The sequence below is a fragment of the Euprymna scolopes genome, chromosome 3, assembly GCF_053919585.1.
Source record: "Euprymna scolopes isolate OS-2025 chromosome 3, ASM5391958v1, whole genome shotgun sequence".
Lineage (NCBI taxonomy): Eukaryota > Metazoa > Mollusca > Cephalopoda > Sepiida > Sepiolidae > Euprymna > Euprymna scolopes.
The window spans coordinates 142,383,875-142,401,425 of NC_136484.1; the positions used below are offsets into that span (position 1 = coordinate 142,383,875).

Below are 17,551 nucleotides of genomic sequence, written 5' to 3' on the forward strand. Positions count from 1 at the left end.
GACCAGATGTGGGGGCAACCCCACATTCCTGACCTTTAACCAGCTCCCATTTCCCACCTCTCGGGAGCTGGTCCCCTTTTTCCCTTCCCCCTCCCTTCACTCCTCACATTAAAAATCGGCCTTGTGCCTAATTTGCTCGGTGGGGAAGCAAATAAATACCATCTGTTCCGGCAGATACTGCAAGCTATGACTAGCTAGGACTAGCTATGACTAGCAAGGACCAGATGTGGGGGCAACCCCACATGCCTGACCTTTAACCAGCTCCCATTTCCCACCTCTCGGGAGCTGGTCCCCTTTTTCCCTTCCCCCTCCCTTCACTTCTCACATTAAAAATCGGCCTTGTGCCTAATTTGCTCGGTGAGGGAGCAAATAAATACCATCAAAGTGTAGTATCTGTTCCGGCAGATGCTGCAAGCTATGACTAGTATGACTAGCAAAGACCAGATGTGGGGGCAACCCCACATGCCTGACCATTAACCAGCTCCCATTTCCCACCTCTCGGGAGCTGGTCCCCTTTTTCCCTTCCCCTTCTTTCACTCCTCACATTAAAAATTGGCCTTGTTCCTAATTTGCTCGGTGGGGGAGCAAATAAATACCATCTGTTCCGGCAGATACTGCAAACTATGACTAGCTATGACTAGCAAAGACCAGATGTGGGGGCAACCCCACATGCCTGACCTTTAACCAGCTCCCATTTCCCACCTCTCGGGAGCTGGTCCCCTTTTTCCCTTCCCCCTCCCTTCACTCCTCACATTAAAAATCGGCCTTGTGCCTAATTTGCTCGGTGGGGGAGCAAATAAATACCATCTGTTCCGGCAGATACTGCAAGCTATGACTAGCTAGGACTAGCTATGACTAGCAAAGACCAGATGTGGGGGCAACCCCACATTCCTGACCTTTAACCAGCTCCCGTTTCCCACCTCTCGGGAGCTGGTCCCCTTTTTCCCTTCCCCCTCCCTTCACTCCTCACATTAAAAATTGGCCTTGTGCCTAATTTGCTCGGTGGGGGAGCAAATAAATACCATCTGTTCCGGCAGATACTGCAAGCTATGACTAGCTATGACTAGCTATGACTAGCAAAGACAAGATGTGGGGGCAACCCCACATGCCTGACCATTAACCAGCTCCCATTTCCCACCTCTCGGGAGCTGGTCCCCTTTTTCCCTTCCCCCTCCCTTCACTCCTCACATTAAAAATCGGCCTTGTGCCTAATTTGCTCGGTGGGGGAGCAAATAAATACCATCTGTTGCGGCAGATGCTTCAAGCTATGACTAGCTATGACTAGCAAAGACCAGATGTGGGGGCAACCCCACATGCCTGACCTTTAACCAGCTCCCATTTCCCACCTCTCGGGAGCTGGTCCCCTTTTTCCCTTCCCCCTCCCTTCACTCCTCACATTAAAAATCGGCCTTGTGCCTAATTTTCTCGGTGGGGGAGCAAATAAATACCATCTGTTCTTCAGATGCTGCACTTCCATTTCTTGTTCTCTTTCTGTGGAGGAGAAATCCTTCACGACTGAGACAATTTTTATTTTTGTACCTTTTCTCCACGTTAAAAAACGACCCTGGTGTCTAACTCTGGCCCGTGGGGAGGCATAGTAAATAGGTACATTCTAATGTACATAACCTACAGTTGATTTTTTGGCTTAGTTTAAATTGCAAAAGTCAAGTATCATGCTCAAATTGTGCTCTAAAAAAAACCATTCATTTCGAACGCGCGCTTGTCATATCAAGAACCTACTGTTGATTGTATATGACGGGTCTTTTGGTTTATGTGTTGATAAAACTTCCCAAATGCACTTGTGATGTTAGGCTGTGTAATGTGTTAATTTTGGTCAAAATCATTCCTTCTTTTATCGGATTATTTCGATTATCGATTATCGATACTTATCGAAGATATTCCGATACAAAACCTATCACTGCCAAGCAGATAAAGTACCTCCGTGTTAAATTTCATAAAAATCTGCCCAACCGTTTTCGAGTCGATAGGGAACGAACTCACGTAGACAAAGTTCCTTTTATATAATAGTAGCAGGCCACCTAGCGTTGTCTGGTCGCAAAATACGCATAAATATTATATTTTCATTCATACAGAAACTGATACATTTGTATGCGAGTATTATGTGTTTTTTTTTTAAATAGTTCACTTCTTGTAAGTAAAAACTAAAAAAACCCTACGCCAACTTATATCTAAACCAAAACCTAAAGACAGTGAGTCAAGTACGACAACCATTAGGCAGGCTTGACACGGTTTTTAAAAAAGTGTTTTCAAATTGTACTTAATTTTGATATAATGAATCTGTCATGTGAACCATTCACGTATGTGCATCTGGGGAACAATTAGCAAACAGATAAAAATCCTATGCACAATTTTTTCAATTTTTTTTTGTGTATATATATATATATATATATATATATATATATGTATGTATTCATCAGACCAGATCAGATGCAAACACACATATACCATGACATTAAATCATATGGAAAAGTCTCAATAAGTTCACTATAAAGATGAAACATTAACTTGCAAAATCCAACAACTCAGTATTCAGTAGAAAATACATGTATGCATGTTTGCTTTTACAATTTAAATAATTTTCGATTCAATTTCCAAGTAAAAAGCATACACAAAGTTGTTAACAGTATTTTTTAGTTATCCAACTACATAAAAAAACACATAACTGTCGTCAGAAAAATGTTTTTGTATCGGCTAAAATTAAAAATAAAATCAACAGCACCATCCAAAAAAGTTATTTTAAAATTTTACACGCACGCGCGCACACACACACACACGCGCGCGCGCACACACACACACACACACACACGCAAGAAAAGAAGAAAAGAAAACTAAAGTCAAATCACAAGGAACGATCCATTTTCAAATACCTTGGGAAAACAAACATTAATTACTAAAATTCAAGGGACCACTTCGTCAGACCAAAAAAAGGAGCGATATTGAAAGAATAGTCAGAATTAAATTCATTTCTATAAAATATTCGGTTACGCTTTACATAAGACATAAAAAACGAATAGCGATCCCCTCATACCAGTAATCCTACAACTCACAACCCCTTTACTCCCAACATCTTAATTAATTAATAAATGAACCAAGGGAAGAGTTGAAAGGATACAAAGTAGTCCCGATACACGGCACATTAATAACTATACTTACTAAAAACCGACACACCTTTAATTAATTAAGCTTTGAAGAATAGCCTAACATTAATAACTTAGCCTTATTAATTTACCCCTCAACACCATCTCAACCGTAACCGTTTAATACTAAGATAAACGAACAGAAACACAATATGCCACCAACTAGATAAAGGTGAGTGCATTTTACATACTTAATAATTAAACGCTGGAAAATCACTAACTGAAATAATCTAAGGTTCTAGTACGCTAGTAATTGGAATTTTGATATATAATTGATCCCATATGATAACTAAATACTCGAACTAGAGGGCTTTGGGAACGGAATACTTCACCAATATACACAAGTATAAGCTATTATGTATCCATTTACATGTATATGGCTTGGAAACCTATCTCTAACGAAGCATGTAAACCTATAAAATCTCTTCTTCTCTATCTTCTATTCTATCTTCTATCTATCTATCTATCTATCTATCTATCTAAATAAAATGAACTCATTTTTTCCCCTCCGACTTCGACCTTTATAGGACTGCACCTGCTTACATTTGGTGCAGCCGTATCGGTCACAATCTGAATCACGACATCTGCCGTATGTTATAGGCTTATTACATATCCAGAACCTCGCTGCTCGGAGTTTCCTATATTCTGTCTGGTGAGAGTCCACTGTAAAAATCGGTTATATTTAATGGAGGTAGTAAAGTAAACTCTCTCTACAAAATTCATCCTTCCACCGCGACTCACTTACACCGTTCCTGACCGTTCACAGTAGACATTACAAACCGAACACCGGTTAGAATTTATCTAAAAACTGGACTGGACTTACGCTGAAACGAAGCACGCTTACTTTGCCATAGGTTAGCATAAAACATAAACACAAATTATAAAGCATTTATTCTATTAAAATTAGTTTTAAACAGAACACAATCCGTTACCTGGAATTGAATTCACATTTACATTACTTCGATTTCGTTATAACCCGCGTGTGAAAACCTGAACTGACATTTACGTGAGACGCACCAAACTTAATTACACAAACAAAACTTCCGTTTGGATCTTTCCTTTCCTTTCCTTCTTTCTTTCTTTCTTTCTTTCTTTCTTACCTTACGTTGTCTTTTTCGCTATTTGGGTGACGGTGGTGGGGTTTCTTCCCTATGTTTCTCTTTCTTTCCATAAACATAAACACAAACTAAACGCTATACGTTATCTTGAATTGTATAACCGAGACGAAACGAAACGAAACGAAACTGAACGAAACGATACAACCTGATATTCCAGGTTTTACTTACACTCTATCACTCTACGACTCTTACTTGTGTTTCCAACTCTAATTGTCCCACGTTCCTTTAATTTTTCACCGTACCACTTACCAGACGACATTCAGGTAAATAGAGTTATATATGCGGCGATATTCACGTACATGTAGTTACTTTTTTGTTCTTTTTTCTTGGGGCCGGTTTACCTTACTACACGTTAGCCATGGATCGGGCGATCGCTGTCAGACGATAATACGACTTCTTTTCTTTTTTTTGGGTTTCTGTTATATTATGCTATCTTTCCACTAATTACGGAATTCATACTCAGGGGACGGGTGAATTATTACATCAGTGGTTATTTATTACTTTTTATGCAATTTCTTACTTTTTTTCCATTGGTGGAAGTTTAGTTAAACCATTGATACAAAGCCTATCTGAATGTCAGCAGACGACATTCGAATGGGAAGAAACATGAAATACACAGACTTACATTTTTCAGCGTACGATTCTTGGGGTTATTCAATGTTCTTGCATTTTTATTCTTTCCGGTTTGCAGTAGAACCTATCTTTCTCCACTTCTTATTTCGTTCTTTCTTTACTTCCTTTTTTTTTGGGGGGGGAACCTCTACCAATGATTTTAACACACATTTTTCATTGCGTCATGTACGAAATTTTACTTTGTTGTTTTTCCCGAACGCCAATATGTTTTGTACTAACTAGGTGTTTTTTTTTTTACAATGTCTTAGCACTTCGCTAGCAGTGTCAGAAATTTCGTGAAAATAGTGATTAATTCCACCCCATCTTTCAAAGCTTATAACTCCTCGAAAAAAAAAAAAAAAAAAAAAAAAAAAAAGGCTTTTTTTTTTTTTTTAAAGGTTTTAAACTTCGGACTTTACACGTAAATTTCTAAAAAGGCGATTTTTTTGGGGTTTTAAATTTGATTATATTATTGATTGACCTTTTCTCTTCAATTTGTGATATATAAAACTCCCCGACATAAATTAATTATTTACTTTTTATTAGACATTTCAAAATGGGTGACACTTGGGGGGGGGGGGGCGTGAATTTAAAAAAAAACGTTTGTCTAAAATATTATATTCGGTTTATTGAATAAAATTTCACATTGACCCTGAAAATTACAAAAATTTTGATAGATTTTTAAGTTTAAAAATTGAAAAATATTGAGTTCGGAACATTCATTACTGTTTTAAACAAATAAAAATAAAAAAATTCTATTACTTTTAAAACAACTGTAATAGTTTATTTTGGAAGTATAATCCATAAAGAAAATAAATAACCCACTTTTAACAGAGAAATTACGAGATTTTTATATTGTATTCGCAGTTTCGTGTTAGGTGTGTCAAAAACTCCTACAAAAATTCTGATACTGCTAGCACTTCACTTTACTAATTAACTCGGAAATAGACCCAGAAAACTTTATTTTTCACGTGTACAAATACTTTTTTTCCCCTTTGGCACATTAAGTTTACTCCTTACTCTTTCGAATACAATAGAAAACTCATAGGAAACCTACAAAAAATTTAGGATAAATCAGCTTGCACAACTAAGTCCCTCATTTTTGCCCGCCCAGTTTGGCACAGTTTACATATTTGGGTCCTTCTGTTTGCCGGGGGGGGGGGGCGATTAGAACTTCCCCAAAACCGGGGTATTGGAAACCTCCACAGCAATGTTTTTTTTTTTTTTTTCACAAAAATTGACCACTACAAGAACTATGATTATTTCCACTTTTTGTCCGCAATAAATAACAAATAAATATACATCATTACCCGTTTATTTCGTTTGCAAAATACAGTCCGATGTTTGCATTTACATAAACTTTACTCCCCTCATATATTATCTACATCGATTCATAATGTGGTAGACTCATACATTTCGTTCATTAATGGAAACGTTGAATTTATTTCTTTCGGCGGTAGAAGAATACGACTTCTTTTCTTTTTTTGGTTTCCTTTTATATTATGCTATCTTTCCACTAATTACGGAATTCATACTCAGGGGACGGGTGACTTATTACATCAGTGGTTATTTATTACTTATTATTTATTATTGTAATAAAAACATAAACTTAATTCTGTCAGTTTCTTCTTTTTCAGTTGAAAAGGCAATCAAACATCAAAAGTCAAAAATCAAGACCATAGAGCTCATTAGTTGAGTATATAACAATTTTTCACTTTTTACACATTACAATCTTTTATAAAATATGCCACCAAAAAAGACTTCCCTTAGTCGTAATACAACAGCAACCAGAAAAAGAAGTCGACAATGGGAACATTATGAACAGTCTCAGGAAGACACTTCTGGTACTTCCTTGAACGAAAATGCAAATCAGGACTATGGGTCACATCAAGTTACTTTTGACCCAGACTTATATGAGGCGGACCAGTCACAACCTACGGATATAAACAAATATGTGGAACTTAGGGTTGCGCAAAACAGACAGGCTATATTAGAAGCAATGCAGAGACACACATTACGCACAACTGCTCCTAAATCATCTTTCTGGTTGCACGAAGGACGTACATATGAGGCTACACGTACTTATCAATTACGCTCAGATGTTCAAATTGGCACATTGAGTAATGGGACACCTTGCAGACAATGCAAAGCAAAGAAATGGAATCGGGAATCACCAGGTATCTGTTGTTCTGGTGGAAAAGTTATTCTTCCAGATTTAGGTATACCTCCTGAACCATTACGCTCACTTATTGATAACAATTCAATTAACTCAACACATTTCTTGAACAACATCCGGAGTTATAATAACTGCTTTAGTATGACAAGATTCGGTGCTGAACAAATACGTGAAGGAGCCTACATGCCGACATTTAAAGTTTGTGGGCAGATTTCTCATAGACTTGGTTCTTTGCTTCCCATTGATACTGGAAATCCACAGTATCTTCAAATATATTTCATGGATGATGATCAGCAAGAAGCTACGACAAGATGTAATTATGCTCCCAAAACAAAGTTTGACATTGTTCTTGATTTGCAAAATATGCTTCACCGAGAAAATAACTTTATCAAAAACTTCAAGATGGCTATGGAGCATGCTCCATGTGATGATTTCAAAGTAGTTATACATGCTGATAAAACTCCAAGACAAGAACATAAACGTTGTTTCAATGTTCCAGATGCACCTGAGGTTGCTGTTGTAATAGTCGGTCAAGAATTTCATCAGCGAGATATCATCTTGCATCGCAGAAACCATCAACTACAGCGTATTGCTGTAACACATTGGGCATATGATGCTTTACAGTACCCAATCATTCATTGGACAGGTCAAGAAGGTTATAATTTCTTTGTATGGCAGACAAATCCTCAAAATAAAGAGTTAGTAATAGGAAAAAAAATATCAGCTAATGCTTTCTACGCATTCCGAATTATGGTCCGTGACGACAGTTTTAATATTCTGATTAAATGTAGGAACCTATTCCAACAATACATAGTTGACATGTATGCTAAAATAGAGCATGAGAGGCTTATCTACATTAAAACTCATCAGAGGGAGCTAAGAGTTGCTGATTACATTCACTTAAGAGATTCTGTAAATATTGACGGCAACATTGAAAATGTGGGCCGTTTGACCATACTACCAGCAACATTTACTGGGGGACCACGATATATGCATGAACGCACACAAGATGCATTGGTCTATGTGAGAAAACATGGAACTGCTGATTTATTTATAACTTTTACTTGCAATCCCAAATGGCCAGAGATTGTGAATGAACTCCTTCCATATCAACAACCACATGATCGGCATGACCTCATAGCAAGAGTTTTTCATCTAAAGCTACGTGTCCTTATGGATTTACTTACAAAAGGAAACATTTTCGGAGTGGTTGTAGCATATATGTACACTGTTGAGTGGCAGAAAAGAGGATTGCCACATGCTCATTGTCTGGTTTGGCTTCAGCAAAAATTGAGATCCTCTGACATAGACTCTGTTATCAGTGCAGAAATTCCTGATCCTGTAACAGATCCAGTTTTACATGATATCATTAGACACAACATGATTCATGGACCATGTGGAACATTAAACAGCTCTGCACCATGTCTCAAAGAAGGAAAATGCTCTAAGAGATATCCAAAGAAATTTTTAAATGAAACTCCGTCAGATCAAAATGGTTACCCATTATATCGACGATTGCCTACTGATGCTGGAGGCTTTGAAACAACAGTTACCCTCCCTGGGAATGCAACGTTTCATGTAGACAACCGATGGGTTGTACCATACAATAAACCCCTTTGTAAGATTTTTAATGCACATATCAATGTCGAATATTGTAATAGTGTAAAATCAATTAAGTACATTTGTAAATATGTAAATAAAGGCAGTGATCAAGCTGTCTTCACATTGGAAAATAATGCTCATGATGAAGTTAAGAGATATGAAACCGGCCGTTATATTTCCACTAATGAAGCCATTTGGAGAATACTTAACTTCCACATACATGCGCATCATCCCACAGTTATTCACCTCGCAGTGCATCTAGAAAATGGACAGCGGGTTTACTTCACTGAAAATAACGCAGCTGATAGAGTTGCACATCCACCTCCAACTACTTTAACAGCATTTTTCAATTTGTGTAAAACAGACGCTTTCGCACGTACACTTCTGTATGCTGAAATTCCCGCTTATTATACATGGGACACTCATAATAAAATATTCAAGCGACGCTTACAGGGTAGGTCAGTTCAAGGCTACCCGTGTGTTAAAAAAACTGAAGTTTTGGGCAGGGTATACACCGTGCATCCAAATCATTTTGAATGCTTCTGTTTGAGACTGCTTCTACATCATGTTAGAGGTCCACAGAACTTTAATGATCTAAAAAATATTAATGGTCAAATCATGAATACATTCAGAGATGCATGTGCTGCACATGGACTGCTTGATGATGATAACCACTGGGATGCTACATTACAGGAAGCATCTACATCTGCCTTGGCACATAATTTGAGACATTTGTTTGCTATCATGTTAACTACCTGTGCAGTATCTTATCCAACACGACTTTGGCATACACACGAAGAAGCATTAAGTGAAGATTTCCTTAGGGAACGCAATCAACATCCTGGGGCTGGTATAACTTTTACAGACAAAATCTTCAATACTGCTCTGGTTCATATTGAAGATATTACATATAAGATGAATGGTAAAACACTGACAGATTTGGGTCTTACCTCACCTGATAGATCTAATACACATCCTATTGTTACTGCTTGGACACGTGAAATTAGCTATCAACCACATGAGCAAGCATCAATTGTTCGGGACGGTATTGCAAAACTAAATAGTGAGCAAATTCATGTTTTTCGAACTGTAGTTAATACTGTTGAAGATCAGCAAGGTGGCCTTATATTCCTTGATGCACCAGGAGGAACAGGAAAGACATTTGTTACCAAGTTAATTCTTGCAAAAGTAAGGTCAGAAGGAAAAATAGCTGTAGCTGTGGCATCATCAGGTATTGCAGCAACCCTTCTTCCTGGTGGTAGAACAGCTCACTCCACATTCAAATTGCCATTATCATTAATAAAAGATTCTATTCCAATTTGCCATATAGAACGAGGATCAGATTCAGCTAAAATTTTACAGAATTGTTCCTTGATCATATGGGATGAATGTACAATGGCACATAAAAAAGCATTTGAAGCTCTAGATAAAACATTGCGTGATCTCAAGTCACGTGATGTTGTCATGGGTGGCATCACACTTTTATTATCTGGTGACTTCCGACAAACGCTTCCTATTGTTCCACGTGGAAGTCCTGCTGATGAGCTCGATGCTTGCATTAAATTGTCATATTTGTGAAAGTACATCAAGACTGTAACCTTATCTACAAACATGCGTGTCCATCTTAATAGTGACCCATTGGCTGATAAATTTGCTTCCATACTTCTACAAATTGGAGATGGCAAAATTCCAACAGACAAACATGGTAAAATTGTAATTACTTCAAGTATTGGATCAATTGTTTCCTCACTCGCAGAACTTTGTAACAAAGTTTACCCAAATATAGCTGCAAATTATACTAATCCTCAATGGCTAACAGAAAGAGCAATTTTAGCTCCAAAAAATGATATGGTACACATCATCAATGACCAACTGCTTGATGAAATTCCAGGTGAGGAACAAATTTACACTTCTCTAGATTCTACTGTAGATAATGACCATGCTGTACAGTACCCTACAGAATTTTTAAATTCCTTGCAATTACCTGGTATGCCACCACACAAATTAAAACTGAAATCTGGATGTCCAATTGTGTTACTCAGAAACCTTGATGCTCCACGACTATGCAATGGAACAAGATTATGTGTAACACAAATGCAACCTCATGTGATAGAAGCAGTCATATTGACTGGTGTAGCTACAGGCGAATTGACATTTCTTCCTAGAATACCAATTATTCCATCAGATTCAACAATTCCATTTAAAAGGCTTCAGTTCCCAATAAAATTATGTTTTGCCATGACAATAAATAAGTCACAAGGACAAACCTTGGCAGTGGTTGGTCTGAACTTAGCTTCTTCTTGCTTTAGTCACGGACAGTTTTATGTAGGATGTTCACGGGTAGGTTCCCCACACAATCTATATATATTAGCACCAGAGGGTAGAACATCAAACATTGTGTATCCAAGAGCTTTATACAAATAGGAAAGCCAATTCTCCCTTCTATTATTTATAGTTATTTTTTGCTGTGAATTATCAGCATGGCAGTCTCATAAGTATTGTCCACACTCCACCCATATTCCTGTCAGGTCAATGTTTTAAAACTCTGATAGGAAATTCTTATGGGAAGCTTCTAATCTTTTTCATTATAGAATGTGTACCTTTTTCTATTAAAATTTAATTTAATACAACCGTTCACTTCTTTCATGTTAAGTTACTTAAAATCACTAAACTCAGTTGCAGTGCTCCGTGGCATAGTGGTTAGCATGCCGGACAATTCACATTATATTTTCACATTCGCGCTGACCTACCGTAGTCTTTTTTTTTTTTTTTCATAAACACCTAAAATGGATTTTCTTGGTGGCCGAGTTGTTAACATTGCATGTTTTTTTTTTTTTTCACACTTAATTTTCCAACTTTGCCCCAATACTCCGGGTTTGATCCTTCCTACTTACCTAAGATCACTTTTTATTTATTAAACAATCCCCACCCCGGAAACAAACACCCGGGCAACGATTTTTTTTATTCTTTTGTTTTGATTTACTCAAAACCGCACACACCTCGAAACATCCGAGCAACGCCGGGTACCCCTGCTAGTATATTAATAATCTAGTATTAGAAAAAGATAAACAATCTAAGTGAAGAAATGATAACCATCGAATTAAGTTTATACATAGATATGAAAACGTTTGCCGCTGTAATTACTTCAGACATCTCTGTAGAGTGGAAAATATAAGTCCCAGTATGCCACCTTTTTTTAATCTTCATAAATAAGCTTGTATATCTATTCACTGGTTGTTAATTTAACTCTATTGATACATATCTTAGCATCAAACAAATAAATAAATTTAAAACGAGAAGAAAATGAACGGAATAAAAAGCAAAAATATAGATTTAACAATAAAATAGATAGATAATGTAGTCTCCGCCATAAAAGCAAAAACAACTATAAAAAACAAAAGATAGGGAAGTTAATGGCGATGAGGGTAAAATATTACTTCAGATCAAAGCGAAAATTTAGGCCAATAAACAACCGCCAAGTTAAAATAATACCGATACTTCCTCGCTGCTATAGCTTGACAACATGAGACCGTAATTCTTCTCTCTTCTTTCACCCCCCATCCCTACTCCTTTCCTTCACCACACTTCCTTCCAAAACACCTATAGCTCACATTCACAAAGAAACCAGACTTTCTTACAAAGCGTAAACCACACCCGAATATCTTATTGTTATACCGGCCTTCCTTGAACAGCTGAATTTACATCGATTTGCACTATAAATAGCGCTAGTAATTCCAACACCTGTGAGAGAGATGCGACTGCATTTCAACTGCTAGCTAAGTGACCAGCAGATACACATGCTTTCCTATCTTTGTACATTATTGTTAATACACTTGTTCCCTAACTGAACCTCGACTTCATTGTTCTTATTTTCACTGTTGTTCCATGACACAACAGATTGGCGACAAGGAATCGAAACGACCATCACTGCAGAGAACCACCAAAAGTGATTGAAATAAAGATTCATAAAATCTTTACTGCAGACCACTTTCGTCATTTCAACAGGTATTTGGATACGCAAAGATTAACAGCGAATTAATTACTACAATAGTAATTTGGCGATGGGGAAAAATGCTACCAAAATCTACAGCGAAAAACGCGAGTGTTGTCAATTATTTAATAATTGAACACACTTACCGAGTGTTTTAGAAAGGGAAAAGGGGTTCATTTTTTATTCACCAGAAGCCATTTTTCCTACAGTAAGAATTTTCTTCTGCAAAGTTAAGTGTCCAAAACCAACTGGCAAATACCGTGTAAGCTTATCGTTATTTCGATAACATCTGGGATTTGAAAAAAAAAACGCGTTTGACTTTGTCAAGAGAAAAAGAGACAGACTATGAAAAATACTTATTCGCGTACGTCATTTGTGCTTAGCAAACACGTAAAGAATCAAGTATTTTTTTGCAAACGGCAAAGAGGGTAAAAAAAAACCTAAAAGTTCCCCATACGAATTCATCGGATATTTAAATCGACGGATTTTATTTTTGCTACGTAAAAACGCGTGCAAATAAAAAAATGTCAACCAAATGTTATTTCGCTGGATTGTTTCTAGTAAGACTAGAAATATAGCGTTCAACAAATTAAGTTACAAAAGGACTGTTAAACTGTTGTTCTTCAAACAAAAGAATTGGAAAAGAAAACTTGGTTTATTTTTATTCATTTATTTTTTTTTTTTTTACTAAGGAATATTTATTTAATACAAGCGTAAATTGTAAACTGAATTCGTGTTATGGATGCGAAATTCAAAGATTCACTATTGGAATTGTTCCAATTCCAGGCAGAGCAAATTTTCGCGTTGCAAAAGCAGCAAATTCAACAAGTAGAAAGAGAAGAGAGATTTAAACAAACATTTGAAGAAAAAAATGCTTCAACAACAGAAACGCTTCGAGAAAATATTGGTGAAAACACAGGAGGAACAAAGAAAAATTCCGGAGGCGACACAGTTAATAAAACGAACAATAATCAAAACGCATTTTCTCAAACAGCTTTGTGGGCCGCTATTGAAAATTTCAATTATAATCCAGAAGACGATGTCACTTTCGTCCAGTACTATAGACGATATGAGGATATTTTTATATCGGATTGTGGTACCTGGTCAGACGCGAAAAAAGTTAGGCTTTTACTATAGAAATTGGGAACAGCCGAGCATACAAAGTTCGTGAATTTTATTCTCCCAAAAATGACCAGTGAGTTGAGATTCCAAGAAACAGTTACGATACTTACAGAACTGTTTTCTGCAAAAACGTCTCTTTTCCATAGGCGATATAAATGTATCAATGTTACTAGAAGAGAGGAAGATGACTACACTATTTATGCAAGTATAGTGAACAAGTATTGCGACGATTTTAAACTGGAGGAATTATCATCAGATAATTTTAAATGTTTAATATTTGTGCAAGGTCTGGTCTTAAATAAAGACGCTGAAATCAGGCATCGTGTTTTAAATAAACTCGAAAACGAACCGAAGTTAAAACTACAAAACTTAGCGGAAGACTGTGAACGGTTTATTGCGTTGAAACAAGACAGTCGTGACATAGAGGAAAGCGGAGTGTCGCATAGTAAAAAGATCCATCAAAAGAAAAATTCGACTTCAAAAAATAACCAGAGAAAGAAACAGGGAAAAGATCCACCTGGACCATGTTGGAGGTGTGGAAATAAACATTGGTACAATGAGTGTCCCTACAAATTCAAACAATGTGACAACTGTCACCAGAAAGGGTATAAAGCATCGCATTGTAGAAAAAAATCTGGTAGAAAGACATCCATTAAATTTACAAAAATTGAACCTGAGGAACAAAATATCCGGAAATATGTACAGGTCAAAATGTTTAAAAAGAAAGTAAGCCTACAACTTGATAGTGGGTCTGATATTTCCATTATTAATGTACAGACATAGAAGAGGCTTGGGAGACCCACTATGATTAAATCACATAAAACGGCGAGAAGCGTCAGTGGCGAAAAAATACCTTCGAAGGAGAATTATTGACGAATATTTTTTTCCAGAACAGGGCCGAAAAAGCAAGAATTTTTGTCATGCGAAAATCAAACAACCTCTTTGGAACTGATCTGTTCGAAAAGTTTAGACTATAGGATCTGCCTTTAAACTTATTTTGCCAAAAGGTTGAGGATTCGCATGTGGAGGCAGAAAAACTTGAGAGAAAGTTAAAAGAGACGTTATTTTCAGGCGATTTGTGAAGGTGTACAAAAGCGGTAGTAAAATTTGACGTAAAAGTAAATGAAGAGCCAGTGTTCAGAAAGAAAAGAAATGTTCCATACGCGGCTATAGAACAGATAGACGGTCAATTAGAAAGACTCGAAAACATTGGTGTCATTGGTGTCATCGGAAAAATTGATCACAGTGAGTGGGCTGCACCAACGGTTTACATCAAAAAGAAGAGTAAGGAGATTCAGGTTTGCGCCGACTTCGTGACAGGCTTAAACAGGGCATTACAAACTCGCCATTATGCTCTTCCGACCCCTAAAGAAATATTTGCGAAACTAAGTGGAGGGAAATATTTTTCTAAAATCGACCTCACTGACGCGTTCCAGTCGACGAGGAGTGTTCAAAGCTGCTATGTATTAATACCCATAAGGAATTGTACAAGTTTTACAGACTTCCTTTTGGGGTCAAAGTCGCCCCTGCGATTTTTCAGCAAATTATGGACATTATGTTAAATGGGTTGGATTTCGCAGTAGGTACCTGGAAGATGTGTTAATAAAAAGCGCTAGCAAAGAACAACACAAAGCTCATGTAAACCAAGTATTCAAAATGATCCAGGATTATGGATTTAAATGTACAATTTTCATGGAGAAAATAAAATACTTGGGGCAAATCATCGATAAACATGGAAGAAGGCCGGATCAAGATAGATTGAGTGCAATAAAGAATATGCCTGCTGCAGAAAATATTGCGTCTTTATAAAGTGTCTTAGGGTTGACTAATTACTACAATGTATTTGTGCCAAATATGCATAAACTAAAGTCGCCTTTAAATGAACTGTTAAGGAAAGAGCAAAAATGGGTCTGGACGCAAGAGTGCGAAGAAGCATTTCGGGAAATTAAAGAGACTTTAACGTCTGACTTGTTTCTGGCACATTATAATCCCAAGCGTGAAATTATAGTTGCAAGCGATGCCAGCTACTATGGCATAGGAACATGCATTTTACACAAAATGGATGATGGAAATGTAGAACCCATAGCACATTCATTCCGATCACTTTCGCCAGCCGAAAAGAACTACTCAGAACTTAAAAAAGAGGCGCTAAGCATTATATTCGCGGTAAAGAAATTTCATCGTTTCCTGCACGGTAGGCAATTTCTGTTACAAACAGACCACAAACCATTATTAACGATTTTCGCATCGAAAAAGAGACTACCACAACATACGGCAAATAGACTACAAAGATGAGGTACCATACTTCTGAATTACAATTCTAAAATGGAGTATGTACCATCTAAAAAATTTGGTCACGCAGACGGTTATTGAGATTAATACCTAAGCAGAGAGATCCATTGGAGGATATGGTAATAGCAGCCATTCAAACGGAAGTTGAAGTAAAAAATACGTTATGTAACACAATAAGAGAATTGCCAGTAACGCTTGATGAGATTAAGAGTAAGGCAGAGGTGGACGAATTTATTATACGCACGAAAGAAAGGATCAACAATAACGAGCTGGATGAAGAAATTTATTCAATTTGCGATAACGTCCTGTTATATAGCGACAGGGTCGTAATTCCTGCTACATTACAGAAAAGAATGCTCAAGGAATTCCATGTAGGACATCCAGGTATATCAAGAATGAAAATTCTCACGCGCTCTTTCGTTTATTGGCCAAAAATGGATAAGGATATAGAAGGAAAAATCAGGGAGTGTAGAGGATGCGCATTAGCTATGGAAGCTCCTCAGACTCAATTCGGATCGTGGGCAAAACCGGACCGACCTTCGTCTAGGATTCATTTAGATTTTGCAGGACCGCTAGATGGGTTCTACTGTATCATTGTTGCAGACAGCCTATCTAAATGGCCGGAAGTATTAAAATGTAAGAATCCCACATCCGAGATAACTATCAACTTCCTGTATGAACTAGTCGCCAGGTTTGGAGTAGTAGACAATGGAACGCAATTTAAATCTTCCGAATTTAAACATTTTTGAGAGGATCATTTAATCGAGCACATAACCATTCCGCCATACTACCCAAGAAGTAATGGACAAGCAGAGAAATTCATTGACACATTCAAGAGAGCTCTGAAAAAAGCTAGTGGATCGCCAACGGATAAGTCAATCCAACAGTTTTTACAAGTCTATAGAGTCACTTCGAATACAAACATCGAAAAATCGAAGACACTTGCTGAGATTATGTTCGGACGCAAGGTTAGATCGATTTTTCACAAGTTGTTACCAAACCAGGATAGGCCAAACCTAAAAAAAAAAACGACAAAAAAACGGTATAAAGTTGGCGAAACAGTCTTCTATAAGATTCACAAAAATAATAAGACTTTCTGGGAGTCCAGCATTGTTGAGAAACAAATAGGCAACATGGTCTACATGATTAAGGGACCAGACTTCGTGCACAGACGTCACACTAACCACATTAGGAAAAGATACTCGAACAGTGAGGTGACCAGATCGCCCGAGGAGGACATCATGGACACAGTGTTTGATACTTTTCAGGTTCCCATACCAGAGACAGCTCCGGAGAACAGAAGATCAAACAGAAAACGGAAATCAACGGAATTGATAAGGGCGAACCCAAAACAAAAAGGTTATTAATCTCAGATGGGATATTTTCAAAGGCTGTCTTATACCGGCCTTCCTTGAACAGAGGAATTTACACCGATTAGCACTATAAATAGCGCTAGTAATTCCAACACCGGTGAGAGAGA

General features: G+C 37.3%; 1 protein-coding gene across 3 annotated transcripts in view; it reads left to right on the forward strand.

Annotated features, from left to right (window-relative positions):
- Positions 1-17,551, forward strand: part of LOC145259625 (uncharacterized) — a 62,478-nt gene that overhangs the window by 9,921 nt on the left and 35,006 nt on the right. The window contains exon 1 of one of the 3 annotated variants that reach the window (XR_013864176.1): positions 4,446-4,539. The exons of 1 other annotated variant lie outside the window; for it this stretch is intronic. The gene's annotated coding sequence lies outside the window, so the exon portion shown is untranslated. Of the gene's footprint in view, positions 1-4,445; positions 4,540-17,551 lie in introns of those variants that run through there. One more of the 3 variants, XM_080117282.1, reaches the window with a different exon arrangement.